The 15875-nt window shown below is 36.7% G+C and overlaps 1 pseudogene; it reads right to left on the bottom strand.

The window, feature by feature from the left end:
- Positions 1-3524: 3524 nt before the first annotated feature.
- On the bottom strand, positions 3525-3749 carry LOC110286139 (annotated as a pseudogene).
- Positions 3750-15875: the final 12126 nt, after the last annotated feature.

Below are 15875 nucleotides of genomic sequence, written 5' to 3'. Positions count from 1 at the left end.
TCAAAACAACCCTGAGATTCCACCTCACACCAGTCAGAATGGCTAAGATGAAAAATTTAGGTGACAGAAGATGCTGGCGAGGATGCGGAGAAAGAGGAACGCTTCTCCATTGTTGGTGGGATTGCAAGCTTGTACATCCACTCTGGAAATAAGTCTGGTGGTTCCTCAGAAAATTGGACATAGTACTACCGGTAGATCCAGCAATATATCTCCTGGGCATATATCCAGAAGATGTCCCAACCGGTAATAAGGACACATGCTCCACTATGTTCATAGCAGCCTTATTTATAGTAGCCAGAAGCTGGAAAGAACCCAGATGCCCCTCAACAGAAGAATGCATACAGAAAATGTGGTCCATTTACACAATGGCGTACTACTCAGCTGTTAAAAAGAATGAATTTATGAAATTCCTAGGCAAATATATGGACCTGGAGGGCATCATCCTGAGTGAGGTAACCCAATCACAAAGGAACTCTTACAATATATACTCACTGATAAGTGGATATTAGCCCATAAACTTTGGATACCAAGATATAGATACAATTTGCTAAGCACATTAAACTCAAGAGAACAAAGACCAAAGTGTAGACACTTTGCCCCTTCTTAGAATAGGGAACAAAACACCCATGGAAGGAGTTACAGAGACAAAATTTGGAAATGTGACGAAAGGATGGACCATCTAGTGATTGCCATATCCAGACATCCATCCCATGATCAGCTTCCAAATGCTGACACCATTGCATACAATAGCAAGAATTTGCTGAAAGGACCCAGATATAGCTGTCTCTTGTGAGACTATGCCAGGGCCTAACAAACACAGAAGTGGATGCTCACAGTCAGCTATGGAATGGATCAAAGGGCCCCCAATGGAGGAGCTAGAGAAAGCACTCAAGGAACTAAAGGGAACTGCAACCCTATAGGTGGAACAACAATATGAACTAACCAGTATCCAGGAGCTCTTGACTCTAGCTGTATATGTATCAAAAGATGGCCTAATAGGCCATCACTTGAAAGAGAGGCCCATTGGACTTGCAACTTTATATACCCCAATACAGGGAAACGCCAGGGCCAAAAAGGGGGAGTGGCTCGGTAGGGGAGTGGGTGTGAGGGTATGGGGGACTTTTGGTATAGCATTGGAAATGTAAATGAGCTAAATACCTAATAAAAATGGAAAAAAAAAGATAGGTACTCTAGGCTGATAACAACAAAACCAAACAGTAGCTGTAAATTCTGAAGACTATTTCTTTCTCATATAGAGAATTTCATGCTATCGTTTGTACAATCTGTCACGACATTTCTGAAGTCTGTTCCTTTTGAGCTCAAATACTGCAGCAATTTATTATTTATTTATTTATTTATTTATTTATTTATTTATTTATTTAGTATTGTCTCTACATATTGAAAAATTATCAGAAAATAATAGAACTATTTGATACTAAGTTTTACAACTAAGAATTAACAAACGTTACTTTTTGAATGGAAGTGTTTTACTTTTAATTTTTTTCTAACCATTTTCATTATAAAATTAAAGGGTTTTGTTATGAACTGAAGAAGCTTGAGAAAATATTTGTCAATTAGTAATTTAAGAAAGGAGTTTGTATCTAGAACACATAAAGAACTAAAATAAGCTAAACACCAAAGGTATCTATGGGAATAAAATTGATAGAATTAATATATATTAAAAATACCTATTAGACTAGCTTAGAGGATAGGATCATGATCTAACAAGTTCTCTCTCTATTCTGGAAAGGATCAGAAGACAATAGCAGTTCAAAATAAGTGACTGTATACATCAGAAACTCCAATTTTTGGTGAGGGACTAGAAAATTGACTGGCCTTAAGTTTACATTGGTAGGTCAAAGAAGCTGCTTTGATGTTAGTGAAGGATTTAAGCAGAAGAAGAAAGAGCTACAGAAAGATGGTAAATGAATTCCTGAACAAGTTAGGTTAGGTTATCTAACTACTGATAGTTAGAAATGAGTGTAAACATAGTAAAACTAAATATTAAAAGCATTTTCACTGAGCTTTTTACATCGTAGTAGCTACCCAAAGGTGCTGCCCACATTTACGCTCAGCCCTCCAACTTTAATGAACCTAATGCAGAACATTCCTTACAGGTATATCCAGAGCTCTTCATTTTTAATTATTAGATATTTTCTTTATTTACATTTCAAATATTATCACATTTCCTCATTTCCCCTACAACCCCCTCCATTTCTTACCCCCTCCCCCTTCTCACCAACCCACCCATTCTCACTTCCTGGTCTTGGCATTCCCCTACACTTGGGCATCGAGCATTCATAAGACCAAGGGCTTCTCCTCACATTGATGACCTACAAGGCCATCCTCTGCTACATATAAGGCTGGAGCCATGGATCCCTCCATGTGTACTATTTAGTTGGTGGTTTAGTCCCTGGAAGCTCTAGGGTACTGGTTGCTTCATATAATTGTTCCTCCTATGGGGCTGCAAACCCCTTCAGCTCCTTGGGTCTTTTCTCTAGCTTTTTCATTGGGGACACTGTGCTCAGTCCAATGGTTGGCTAAGAGCATCCACCTCTGTATTTGTCAGGCACTGGCAGAGCCTCTCAGAAGACAACTATATCAGTCTCTTTTCAGCAAACACTTGTTGGCATCCACAATATTATCTGGGTTTGGTGACTGCATATGGAATGGATCCCCATGTGTGTAAGTCTCTGGATGGTCGTTCCCTCAGTCTCTGCTCCATACTTTGTCTCTGTATCTCTTCCCATGAGTATTTTGTTCTCCTTTCTAAGAAGGACCAAAGTATCCATACCTTGGTCTTGCTTCTTCTTGAGCTTTATGTAATCTGTGAATTGTATTTTGGGTATTCCAAGCTTCTGGGCTAATATCCACTTACTAGTGAGTGCATACTGTGTGTGTGCTTTTGTGATTGGGTTACTTCACTCAGGATGATATTTTCTAGTTCCATTCATTTGTCTAAGCATTTCATGAATTCTTTGTTTTTAATAGCTGAGTAGTACTCCATTATGTAAATGTACCACATTTTATGTATCCATTCCTTTGTTGAAGGGCATCTGGGTTGTTTCCGGGTCCTGGCAATTTTAAAGAAGCTGCTATAAGCATAGTGGAGCATGTGTCCTTATTACTTGTTGGAGCATATTTTGGGTATATGACCAGGAATGGTAGAGCTGGGTCCTTATGTACCAATATGTCCAATTTTCTGACGAACCACCAAACTGATTTCCAGAGTGGTTGTACCATCACAAAATCTCACCAGCAATGGAGGACTGTTCCTTTCTCCATATCCTCGCCAGCATCTGCTGTCACCTGAGTTTTTGATCTTAGCCATTCTGACTGGTGTGAGGTAGAATCTCAGAGGTTTTTTGTTTGTTTTATTTTGTTTTGTTTTGTTTTTGTTTGTTTGTTTGCTTTGTTTTTTATGCTTTAGAGTGTTTACTTATTGCTAAAGGTCTGCATTTGGAGACAGGAAACTGTCTATCCACATATATTTGAAAACTCCATCAATGGGAAGGAGCCCAGCATCAGTTTCCAGCAGGTGGGATGTTCTCCTGGAGGCCCTGTAAAGCCAGGACTGTCCACTTCATCTCCTGTTCTTTCACAGACTCTGTGGGCCTGCAGCTGTCTTGCTTGGGCTCAGGAAGCTCACTCAGTGGAATGGCGACATCCTCATATGGCAGCTTATCTTCCTGCCAAGCATCATCAATCAGGTCCAAGATCCTTCCATTTCACTGTACCTCACTGTCCATCCTCCTGCAGCTTTGATCTTGTCAGGCCCACTGAGTGTGCGTTGGCTTCCTCCACAGTTTTGCTTCTTAACTCATTCCAGATTTTGTCAATTCTACAACCAAAATTAATAATCATAAATAATTTTTTTGAGTTGGTTTTATTCAAAAATATTTGATCACTAAACAATTACATTTTGAAAATCAATTGTTTTAAATTTTGTTTTATTCTTCTTAAATAAATTCATTAGATCCTAATGATTTTCTCATATTATTATCTTGTATTGGTTCTTTATATAGGCATTGTTAATGCTAAACTCAAGTATTATCACTTCTTGTACAAGTTATCTTGGTTTTTTTTATAATGTTCTCTAGAATATTTTATATACAAATAATTTTGAGTTTTGCTTCATGATTCTTCTTCCTAGGTACTACAATGAAAGAATCTTGTTTCTTATGAGTATTCAAATATGCATAAAATATATATGTTTATATTTCTAGTTGAAAACCATAATTCTAAAAAAAGTTGATTCCTCCTACTTTGACCTGTCCAGCAGGTCCAGTTATTCAAGGGTCTCGAGGGGACCTCCTCCTAAAAACCAAATGGAGGGTAGAGAGGGACGAGAGCCTTGTACGAATAACGACACAGAAATGTTCTGGAATGCATCAAAGCCCCAAATGTATTGAGAAAGGCCCAAGGCTTAAATGTACAAGCAAAAGGGGAAGTACAAATACTTATCAGTGGGAGGGGTAGGGCAATACAAGCAAAAGGAGAAGTACTTATGGGAGGGGGGCAATAGAAATTCTTTCTTTTGGAAGCTACACAGGGAAGCAGGAACTTGGTGGTATCAGGGTGTGGTCAGGACATCTGCGATGGCTTAGGGCTGGAACATTCTCGGTAGGATTGGAACATTCTCGGAATTGGTGTGTCGGTGGCCCGCTTTTGACCCCCTTTTCTTCTCGGGGGGGAGAGGCCCAATTCAGAGATCAAGAGTTGTCTTAATAGCTCCCAACACTACTTTGAGAAAATAACCCTATAATTTAGTGAGACTCAAATGGCCATTATTGTATGATGACATCTTTGTTCTACTATTGTATACAATTCAATCCCCAACATTCTTCCCATAATATCTACCTATATTTAAGGCTAGATATTGTATTACCTCAAATGTGATGATTTTTTCCTATTCATACAAAAATTTATTGCTATATGTCATGGTCTGTGACATTTCCATGAGTCATTTCAAGTGTTATCTCAGAGAAAATTCCTGCTATTTCTTTTATATCTAATTATTGTGGTAAATTTAAATTTTCAACTTTAGTAATTTAAAAATAGCTTTAATTCATCAGTCTCATAAGTTTTTCATCTAATTAATTATTTTTATTAGAATTTGCTCTGTTTTTTCATCCAAGTTTTCAAGGACAGATATGTCATTGAATCAAATAAGAAAAGTATGTTAAGTATTACAGTCTTTGTTTCCTTGAAGGAACAATACAAAATGTTCTATTTCTTCTTTCAAAAAAGAATAGGAATCATTGTATCAATCATTCAGAGTTTTGTTTTAAGACATTTTTCATGTTGGAAAATAGTGAAGAGGCTCAGAATGAATACTACGTCCTGCAGTGTTTCTGTTGGTGAGTACATCTCACCTCCCTCAATGCTTGGATGGTACTACAAACTAAGAAATTAAATATGTCTCCTTGGTTGTCAGCCATCATAAGTTAGCAGCCAATTGCAGAAGCTCAATGCTGTTTCTGTAACACAGACTAACGCTTACATAGCTTCAAGAAAAGAAAAGTAGTGTGTGTTTAAATATATGTAGATCAATAAATTTTAGAAAGTTCTATTTAAGAGAGGTATGTTTAACCAAAATTACCAGATAACTGATGACATTTTTCCTTCTGAGAATCCTTTATGCTTCCCAATACAGAATTTTGAGTAAACTTGAAGCATTGCATCATCTTTACCATAAAAAGCATTGATGCTTATTCTGCTGGCTATAACCTACCCGCTTTGATAATTTTCACCCACCTAACCAAAATGAATAATAAAGTGTGTTCTCTGTGCTACTTAGATCCCACATGTCTCCACCCACCCATCTTCTGTTTCACAACCAAAAAAAAAAAAAAAACCTACATACATTTTTACTTTTTATGGTAGATTTTATTTAGAATTATATGGTGCAATGTTAATATAGTTTGCTATTTTTCATAAGTATGCACCAATCTCAAAATTAGCCATCTTTTTCTAAAACTGGTCATAAAAGCACTTTCTATTTGAAAATTAATTTGTATCACTCTAAATAGTATTTATTCACTGAGCTAATATCATTTAAACTCATAGATTTGCATTTTGAATTTATTCTTTTTGAAATACATCACTATTCTAAAAGAAAACATTGTGCATCTTCCAAGAAGTCAGGATGTGTGACTAATCTACTTACCATGAGAGATGTCTGAGTAATTTATATTTGCATAAAATAGAAAATTCTAACTAGTTAAAAACCTCCAGCCACTTTTTTTAGCATAATACCTTTTATATTTTTTTCACAAAGATATATCGAGAATAAGTAGTCCTTATGGATGAGTGTAATAACAAGGAAGGAATTAACATCACTTATCCACAAAGGTCTCAGAGATAGTTGAGAACTTCCAAAACTAGACTCTATATAAAAATGAATTATATTGTAGCAACACCATTGAGGCTAATAGTTTCCTGTTCATAAGTTATACACATGCAGTTATCAGTAAGTACATGTCATGTATGTCCTTTGTATGTCTGTGTTACCTCACTCCAGATGCAACATTTTGTCTGCAAAATTCGTGATTTTCTTGTTTTTAATAACTGAATAGTATTCCATTGTTTAAATGAACCATATTTTGGGTATGGATTCTTTGGTTGAGGGACATATGAGTTGTTTACAGCTTCTGGCTATTACAAATAATGCTGCTGTAAACATAGTGGAGCACTTGACTTTGTGATGTAATGGAGCATCTTTTGGGTATATGCCAAGGAATGATATAGCTGGGTATTCAATTATAACTATTTTCAATTTTCTGAGAAACTGCCATATTGATTTCCAGAGTGGTTGTGCCAGTTTACAATCCAACCAACAATGGAGGAGTGTTCCCCTTACTTCATATCCTTAGCAGCATGTGCTGTCGCTTGAGTTTTGGGTCTTAGCCATTCTGACTAGTGTAAGGTGGAATCTCAGGTTGTTTTTATTCGGATCTCCATGATGACTAAGGTTGTTCAATACTTTTTAAGTTATACAACTCATATACCATATGGAGCTTACCGAGAAGGCTAATCCTAGTGTGGATATGTCAATGCCACATAGTAGGGGGAACAAATAATCACAAGAGGCAGAGGGAGGAAGGTACCTAGGTGGGAGAAGGGAGGGGAAGGGAAAAGGGGGGGGACAGGAACATATATGGGGTGAGATAGGAGAGAAGCCCAAATGGCCTGGAGAATGAATAGACATAGGAAACAGTGTGGGGTAGAGGACATGGGAATGTCTAGAAAGTCCTATATCACCAGGTATGTGAGAGGTTCCAAGAAGCCATTGGGGATGACCTTAGCCAAAATGCCCAAGAGCAGTGAGATGGAACCTGAAGAGAACACCTACAGTAGGTAGACATGGCCCCCATTTGAGGAATGAGACCACCCACCCATGTTAAAATTCTTGACTTAGAGTTGTTCCTGTATAAAGGAAATGCTGGGACAGAAATGGAGCAGAGACTGAAGAAAATGCCATCCAGATATTTACCCAAAATTGGATACATCCAATGTGCATGCACCAAACCCTATTATAGATGTCACATTGTGCTTGCAGACAGGAACCTAGCATGGCTGTCCTGTGAAAGTTCTTACCAACAGTTGACTGAAACAGATACTTATAGCTAACCATTGGACTTAAGTCATTATCCCTATGGAAGAGTTAGGTGAAAGACTGAAGGAACTGAAGGGGATTGCTTCCACATAGGAAGAACAATAGTATCAATTAACCAGTAACCCTCAGAGCCCCCAGAGGCTAAACCAGAAACCAAAGAACATACATGTGTTGTCTTGTGGTCCCTTTTAAAGGACTGCCTTTTCTGGACTTAGTGGGAAAGGGTGAGATTAATCCTATAGAACCTGTTGCTCCAGGGAAGTGAGATAATAGTGGGTTGAAGTGGGAGTGGGTAGGTAGGTGGTTCAACACCCTCTCAGAAGAAAAGTGAGTGGAAGATGGGATGAAGAACTCATGGAGTGGGGGCAGGAAGGGGGACAACATTTGGAATATAGATAAATAAATTAAATTTTAAAAAGATTATACACATCTAAATCAGTACAATCTACAAGAGAAATACAGACATCCAAGTCTTTTTTTTTTTAATTTATTTTCTTATACATCCTGTCCTGGTTCTATTATTTATTTTCATAAGCATTCATTACTGAAAATTTTCTCTATATTAACAGATTTTAGTAGAGAGTACAGTGAGAAGATAATGTGTATGACAAAGAAACTCATGTACACCTGGTGAAATATATAGTTCATATCTACTTTGGATCTGACACTGATATATTTATCAGGTTGATCAAAGTGCATATCGATTCTCATCAATGAATTTTCATATATCATATCATACCAATTCAATCAAAGTTCTATTGTTAGAAGTGGGCAGACAATTAATTTCTCAAGACTCTTTTATAATTTCTCTCTGAAACACAATGAAGACAAGTGTTTTTTTATGATCATGGAAATGAATAAGTATTAATGGATACATAATTATTATGAGGAAATATCAAAGATGGTGGGATTTGTCTAAAGTTATTTGTTAAGATCATTTCTGAAGATAAAGATGTCAACAAATTTAGAGGGATCAGATAACAAGGTTGCAATTATTTCCTAAATTCATTTAGCAATAAACTTGTTCAAATTGTTTTCTGCAAAATAAGGAAGAAATTCCAAGGTATAATCTTCTCAAATACAGGAATATGGTAATTGTTTTGGAAAAAAGACAAAAGTTCTGTTTAAACAAGCAGTCAATCCTTAATCTAGATAAAAAAACACTAATATTATATAATTAAAACTTCAAATTTCTACACTAACTTCATTTTATTTATATGATAAACTAAAGTCATTGATTTGACAACCCATTACAACTAGAGACTGCACTCTTCATGCTAAAGAATGATTAATTCTCTAAGTTGTCTATCCCAAAAAAATTAATTTCCAGGTTTTTCCTCAGATCAATGTTTTTATAATTCCTCAAAATACATTTTTAAGAAACCATGTGTCAATTTAAACTGTAAGACTGATCATGTTGTAAGGAAAGTGCTAATCAGAACATGTACAGAATGCAAATAGAGAAAATATACTCTAATTAGCAATGAAAAAGAAATCAGGGTTTTTGATTATTTTGAGAAAATTAAAAGAAAAGAAAATTAAAATGATCATAAAAATGTAACCTAAGCAATACTTTCTGCTTAGTGTCAGTCACATGTGTCTGAATTACTTTGAGGGGAAAATTTCTGAAGATTTCTTCATATTAGGAGATTTGGAAACAATTAAGAAAAGTGACATTAACTAAATGAATTTTTAAAATTGTCTCCATGGTAGAGAAACAAAAATTTCTCAACTATTTTAGTAAGTTCACAGTTCGTTTAAGGAATCTTTATCATTCATTTGCATTTATTCTTTTCTGTCACAAAGGTTTTTATAAATAGTCTTTCTAAAAGAAGAGAGAAATGATAATGAAGGTACCAAATATATATAGTGACTGAAAGTTATTTTAAAATGTTAATCAAAGATTTAAGTGTAAATGTTAGTTACAACTGGGAGTGATACAGAGAGAGAGAGAGAGAGAGAGAGAGAGAGAGAGAGAGAGAGAGATTATTTTCTTTCCTGTTTCAAATATTTATATTTTATAGCAATCACATATGTTGCTTAGGTAAAATAAAATCCCTTCATTAAGTTTCAGGATGATAAGTTACCTCATAAATACCTATCAGACTTTTATAAATAGACCCATGGTAAATACAACATGTGAGTTTTAAAGTTTAGAATTAAGAAGACTTTGTTTCTCTGGTTTAGTGAATAGATTAAAAATAAAAAACACCCATGGAAGGAGTTACAGAGACAAAGTTTGGAGCTGAGACGAAAAGATTGGCCATCTAGAAACTGCCATATCTGGGATCCATCCCATAATCAGCTTCCAAATGCTGACACCATTGAATATACTAGCAAGATTTTGCTAAAAGGACCCAGATATGGCTGTCTCTTGTGAGACTATGCCATGGCCTGGCAAACACAGAAGTGGATGCTCACAGTCAGCTATTGGATGGACAGGGCCCCCAACAGAGGAGCTAGGGAAAGTACCCAAGGAGATGAAGAGATCTGCAATCCTATAGGTGGAACAACAATATGAACTAACCAATACCCACCCCTGGAGCTCGTGTCTCTAGCTGCATATGAATCGGAAGATGGCCTAGATGGCCATCAGTGGAAAGAGAGGCCCATTGGTTGTGCAAACTTTATATGCCTCAGTACAGGGGAACACCAGGGCCAAGAAGTGGGAGTGGGTGGGTAGGGGAGTGGGTGGGGGAGCATGTGGAGGACTGTTGGGATAGCATTGGAAATGTAATTGAAATAAATACTCAGTAAAAAAAAATATGGAAGAAAAAAATATTGTGGCAGCACACCAATTCACTATTCATTAATGATTGTGGTTTCTGCCAAATATTAAGTTTAAGATTTTGTTCTAACAAATGTATGTACAAGTAGTTACTATGGATTGTAGATTATGTATCCTGACTTCACTGTTACTTGATAGATGCTTATAAAGATCATGGATAATTCTTCCTTGATTTGAAGACTCTTATCAATAGAACATGTCTTTTTAACCTTTTACTGTTCTACTATTTCAAAAAAAACTTCTGAAACTAACCAATTCTCCATACCCTTCTCATTTGTCTAAAAACTAATGATACAAAACAATGAATAGTTAATAATCTCTGATAGAAAAAAAAAACACTGAAAATTATTCCAGTTCTAACAAACTAACAAGATGATTAAATAGATTTGGAATAGGCTGTCATGTTCTATTATACTCTTTTCCCATCATCTACAATATTTTTACTAATAGTTTGGCCATTTTCCAGAAACTTTCTTAAATATTTTATGGCATCAGTAGTGTAGGAAAAAAATAAAAGAAAAAAAAAGACACAAGATAAATGGCATTTTGTTCATGGATTGGAGCAATATTTTTCCAATTATCAAACTATGTATTGCCTCCTTAATTTTTCAGTGTCAACATTAAATATCTTAGGACCTTATATTGCTTAAAATTGCAGCAATCTTGGCATTTAACCAAACCTTGAATTTTTTCACTGAGCAAAACATGCACCATCAATGTCAACTTATACTGATTTTTACTGGGTCCAACATGGGTGCATAAGGGGAAATGTGACACATTCATGCCCCTGGAGCATCATCAAGACATTGATTTCCATAATCCCCATGTGTGCTGATGGTTGCTGTTGCCCTAAAGCTGATCTGCTGTCTTTACTATGTTATTTTCAATATTTATTTCTGAAGAACATACTTCCCCTATTACTCAGAGCTAATCACACCATAATAAAAGAGACAGATGTGGTTCTCAGGGATAAGGAATGGAGATGGTCTTGAGGCTGTGGAGGATGAGGAACAGGCCTTCTGCTTGGCCTTTGGGGTCATAGGAAAGGATCTTGAAAACATAACCACAGAGGCCATAAAAGTCTACGTGGTCCTTTGTAGAAATAGTTCATTGACAGGCTTGGCCTTGAATTTAGAATCATGAGGAGACACATGTACCCTCTGGTCCAATTTATGCTGCATTAATTAGCAACAATCAACTTGGTAACATCAAGGATAGGGCGATAAAGTGGTCTCAAGATGAAAAGGCATAAATAACAAAAAATAGAAATTTATATATGATTTAGGAATAAATAGTATTAGAAGGAGAGTACATGAGGCTATGGAATTACTAGGATAATGAAACAAGGATTAGTATATTTTAAAATGATGAGAAGCATGTAAAAAGTTAGTGCTTTGTTTTCCTAGCTATTTGAAGAACTTGTGATGATAATGCCTGGAAAGACATTAGAGAGAGCTAACTGCTACATTTACATAAATTTTAAAACTTTGAAAGGAATCATTTTAATTTTAGGAGTCTGTCATTTTTCTGTTCTTACATGAAATAGTTACTAAAGACTGCTCTTCTGGATAGTCCATCCTTTTGTCTTAGCTCCAAACTTTGTCTCTGTAACTCCTTTCATGGATATTTTGTTCCCTATTCTAAGGAGGAATGAAGTATCCACATGTTGGTCTTCCTTCTTCTTGATTTTCTTGTGTTTTACAAATTGTATCTTGGGTATTCTAAGTTTCTGGGCTAATATCCACTTATCAGTGAGTGCATGTCTAATGACTTCTTTTGTGATTGGGTTACCTCACTAAGGATCCATCCCATAATCAGTCACCAAACCCAGACACTATTGCATATGCCAGCAAGATTTTGCTGAAGGAACCCTGATATAGCTGCCTCTTGTGAGTCTATGCCACTGTCTGGCAAATACAGAAGTGGATGCTCACAGTCATCTATTGGATGGAACACAGGGCCCCCAGTGGAGGAGCTAGATAAAGTACCCAAGGAGCTCAAGGGGTCTGCAACCCTATAGGTGGAACAACCATATGGACTAATCAGTACCGCCCCCACCCCAGAGCTCGTGTATCTAGATGCATATGTAGCAGAAGATGGCCTATTAGGCTATCATTGGGAAGAGAGGCCCCTTGGTCTTGAAAACTTTATATGCCCCAGTACAGGAGAACACCAAGGCCAAGAATTGGGAGTGAGTGGGTAAGGGAGCAGGGCAGGGGGTGAGTATAGGGGGTTTTCAGGATAGCATTTGAAATGTAAATGAAGAAAATATCTAATAAAATTTTTTTAAAAAGAGATGGATAGCCAGCAGATAAAGTTTTAACCATGTCTTTTCAACATGAAACATAGAACAACAGTCATTCATACAACAAAACAAAAACAGACATGAATTGACACATGGACATATTGGTGCACCAAACACAGACAATATAGAGAAGGTAAAGAACTTGATGAAACCAGAACTAGGAGTGTCTCCTGTAGGGGGCAGAGAGAAGGCCAGATGACTCCTGATTTCCCTCTGTCCCTGGGAGAGTTCTGAAATCGATTTTCCTTCTCTCTCTCTCTCTCTCTCTCTCTCTCTCTCTCTCTCTCTCTCTCATGTCTTTTGTATATCTCCCTTTTTTTAAAAAATTTTACTCTTTTTATTTTATTTTATTATTCTAAGCCCTATTCCTCTCACCTGATGCAGTTCTTGACTGTGGACAAATGCCTGTTTTCTTTTTAACTCCCATTTTTCACTGTCAACCCCTAGCTGATATCAGTGCTGGGCCAATTTGAAAAGATGAAGTTTAAAGCCAGTGCTAGCATGAATATAAAATGTGCCAGATACATCTTATTCTTAATCTTCTTATTGATCTCTACCTAGTGTTCTCTTGGTTTGACCTCCGGTACTCAGGTTCCTGTTCAGATGCCACCTGTAGCTGCCCACAGCCACATGAACAGGGTTCCTGAGTGGGAGGCCAGGGCTGAAAGGGAGGAACCAGCGAGAGAAGAAATGAGATCAAGACAGTTTTCTGATCAAGGCCCAATGTCTACTAATTAGTCTGTGCTAATAATGGGGGGGGGGCCCCTGCCATGCCAGGCTTCTTGATGCTTTGTTGCCAAGTTGTTAGCAATAGTCTGCCAGAGCTGATAGCATTAGGTCGCCAATTCCACAGGTTGTCATCTATCTCGGGAATATCTCAGGAAGACAGGTTAAGCCTCTCAGCAGGTAGGGGTGCACAGGTGACAGAGCAAGAGAATAGAAGACTCCACCCCAGGTGGTCTCATTCACAGTGGCAGCATAGATCTGAATCAGCCTGCTCAAGGTTGAGGGAGGCTACTTTTGTGTATGTAGCTCTATAGCACAGTTCAGCTCTTGGTGCAGATGGAACAGGGAGACTGCTCTCCCAGGCAGCTCCTCGGTGGTTTCTGTGTCCTGAGGGTTCCAGGCAGGATCCGCTGAGGAACAGTGGTGTTCCTACATGAGCTTAGGGGCCTGTCCACTCTCCTGGGAATTTTGCTTTCTCCTGGTGATATTTGGGTATGGAGTCCTCTGGCAGAGGATAGGCTGCAGGCCCATTTATCAATTGTTAATCTTAGAGCCTGAGCAATTGATGTTCTGTTTAGGAAATTGTGTCTTGTACCATTGTATTTATGGGTATTTCCTACTTTATCTTCTATGAAATTCAGTGTAACCAATTTTATGTTGAGGTGCTTGATCCACTTGTATTTGAGTTTCATGCAGAGTGATAATTATAAATCGATTTTCATTCTTCTTCAGGTAGTCATCTATGTAGGACATCACCATTTGTTGAAGATGCTTTCATTTTTCTAATGTATGGTTTTGGCTTTTTTTTAATTAAAAATCAATTTTCCATACATGAGTGGATTTTTCCCCTGGGTCTTTGATTCAATTACATTGATTATCATGCCTGTTTCTGTACTAATACAATGCAGTATTTATTAATATTGTTCTGTTGTGCAGCTTGAAGTCAGGGGTGGTTCTTTTACTCATCAGGATTTCTTTGACTATTCTGGGCTTTTTTTGTTTTTCCATATGAAGTTGAGAATTGCTACTTCCAGGTCTATAAAACTTTTGTTGGAATTTTGATGGGGATGATATTGATGTCATATATTGCTATTGGTAAAGTAGTCATTTTTACTATGTTAATCCTACTTATCCATGAACATGGGGAAATTTTCCAACTTCTGATATCTTCTTCCATTTCTTTCTTCAGGAAATTGAAGTTCTTGTTATACATTTCTTTCACTTGCTTGGTTAGAGATACACCAAGATATTTTATATTATCAATGGCTATTGTAAAGGGTATAGTTTCCCTAATCGCTGTCTTATTCTGTTTTCCATTTGTATTAAGGGATACAGATTTAATTTTTTATCCAGTCACTTTCTTGAAGGTATTTATTAGTTGTAGGAATTCTCTGATTGGATTTTTGCATTCACTTATTTATACTAACATAACATCTGCAAATAGTAATACTTTGACTTCTTTCTTACCAATTTGTATCCACTTGATCTCCTTTAGGGGTCATTTCCTTCAGTTTGTTTATTAGTGGATTATGTTGATGGATTTTCATAAATTGATCCATTTCTGTATCTCAGGGATGAAGCCTACTTTTTTTTTATTGTGTCATTCTGTTGTTTATATATTAGGGTAACTATGGCCTCATATAATGCATTTGGTAGAGTTACTTCTGTATCTATTTTTGGAATAGTTTGAGGAATGTTGTTATTAGCTCTTCTTTGAAAGTCTAGTATAATTATGCATGAAAACTATTTACCCTGGACTTTTTTTTTTTGGTTGGGAAAATTTTAATGACTGCTTCTACTTCTTTAGGGGTAATAGGGCTGTTGAAATATTTAGCTAATCTTGATTTATCTTTGTTAAGTGTTATCTCCCTAGAAAACTGTCCATTTCATTAACATTTTCCAATTTTTTTGAATACAGGTTTTCGAAGTAACACCTAAAGATTCTTTGGAATTCCTCAATTTCAGTTGTTATGTCTTGCTTTTCATTACTGATGTTGTTAATATGGGTATAGTCTCTCTTCCTTTTAATTAGTTCACCTAAGGATTTGTCTATCTTGTTCATTTTTCCAAAGAACCAGATCTTGGTTTCATTGATTCTTTGTATTGTTCTCTCCATTTCAAATTGATTCATTTCAGCCCTAAGGTTATTTCCTGTAGTAGTAATAATAATAATAATAATAATAATAATAATAACTCTTCTTCTTCTTCCTCTCCTCGTCCTCCTCCTCCTCTTCTTCTTCCTCTTCTTCCTCCTCCTCCTTCTCCTTCTTCTCCTTCTCCTCCTTCTTCTTCTTCTTCTTCTTCTTCTTCTTCTTCTTCTTCTTCTTCTTCTTCTTCTTCTTCTTCTTCTTCTTCTTCTTTCCACCTCCTCCTCCTCCTTCTCCTCCTTCTCCTCCTCCTCCTTCTTCTTCTTTCCTCCTCATCCTCCTCCTCCTCCT

This window comes from Mus caroli, chromosome X, assembly GCF_900094665.2.
Source record: "Mus caroli chromosome X, CAROLI_EIJ_v1.1, whole genome shotgun sequence".
Lineage (NCBI taxonomy): Eukaryota > Metazoa > Chordata > Mammalia > Rodentia > Muridae > Mus > Mus caroli.
Note: the sequence above shows the minus strand (reverse complement) of the source record. Positions and strands in the feature narration are given on the sequence as shown.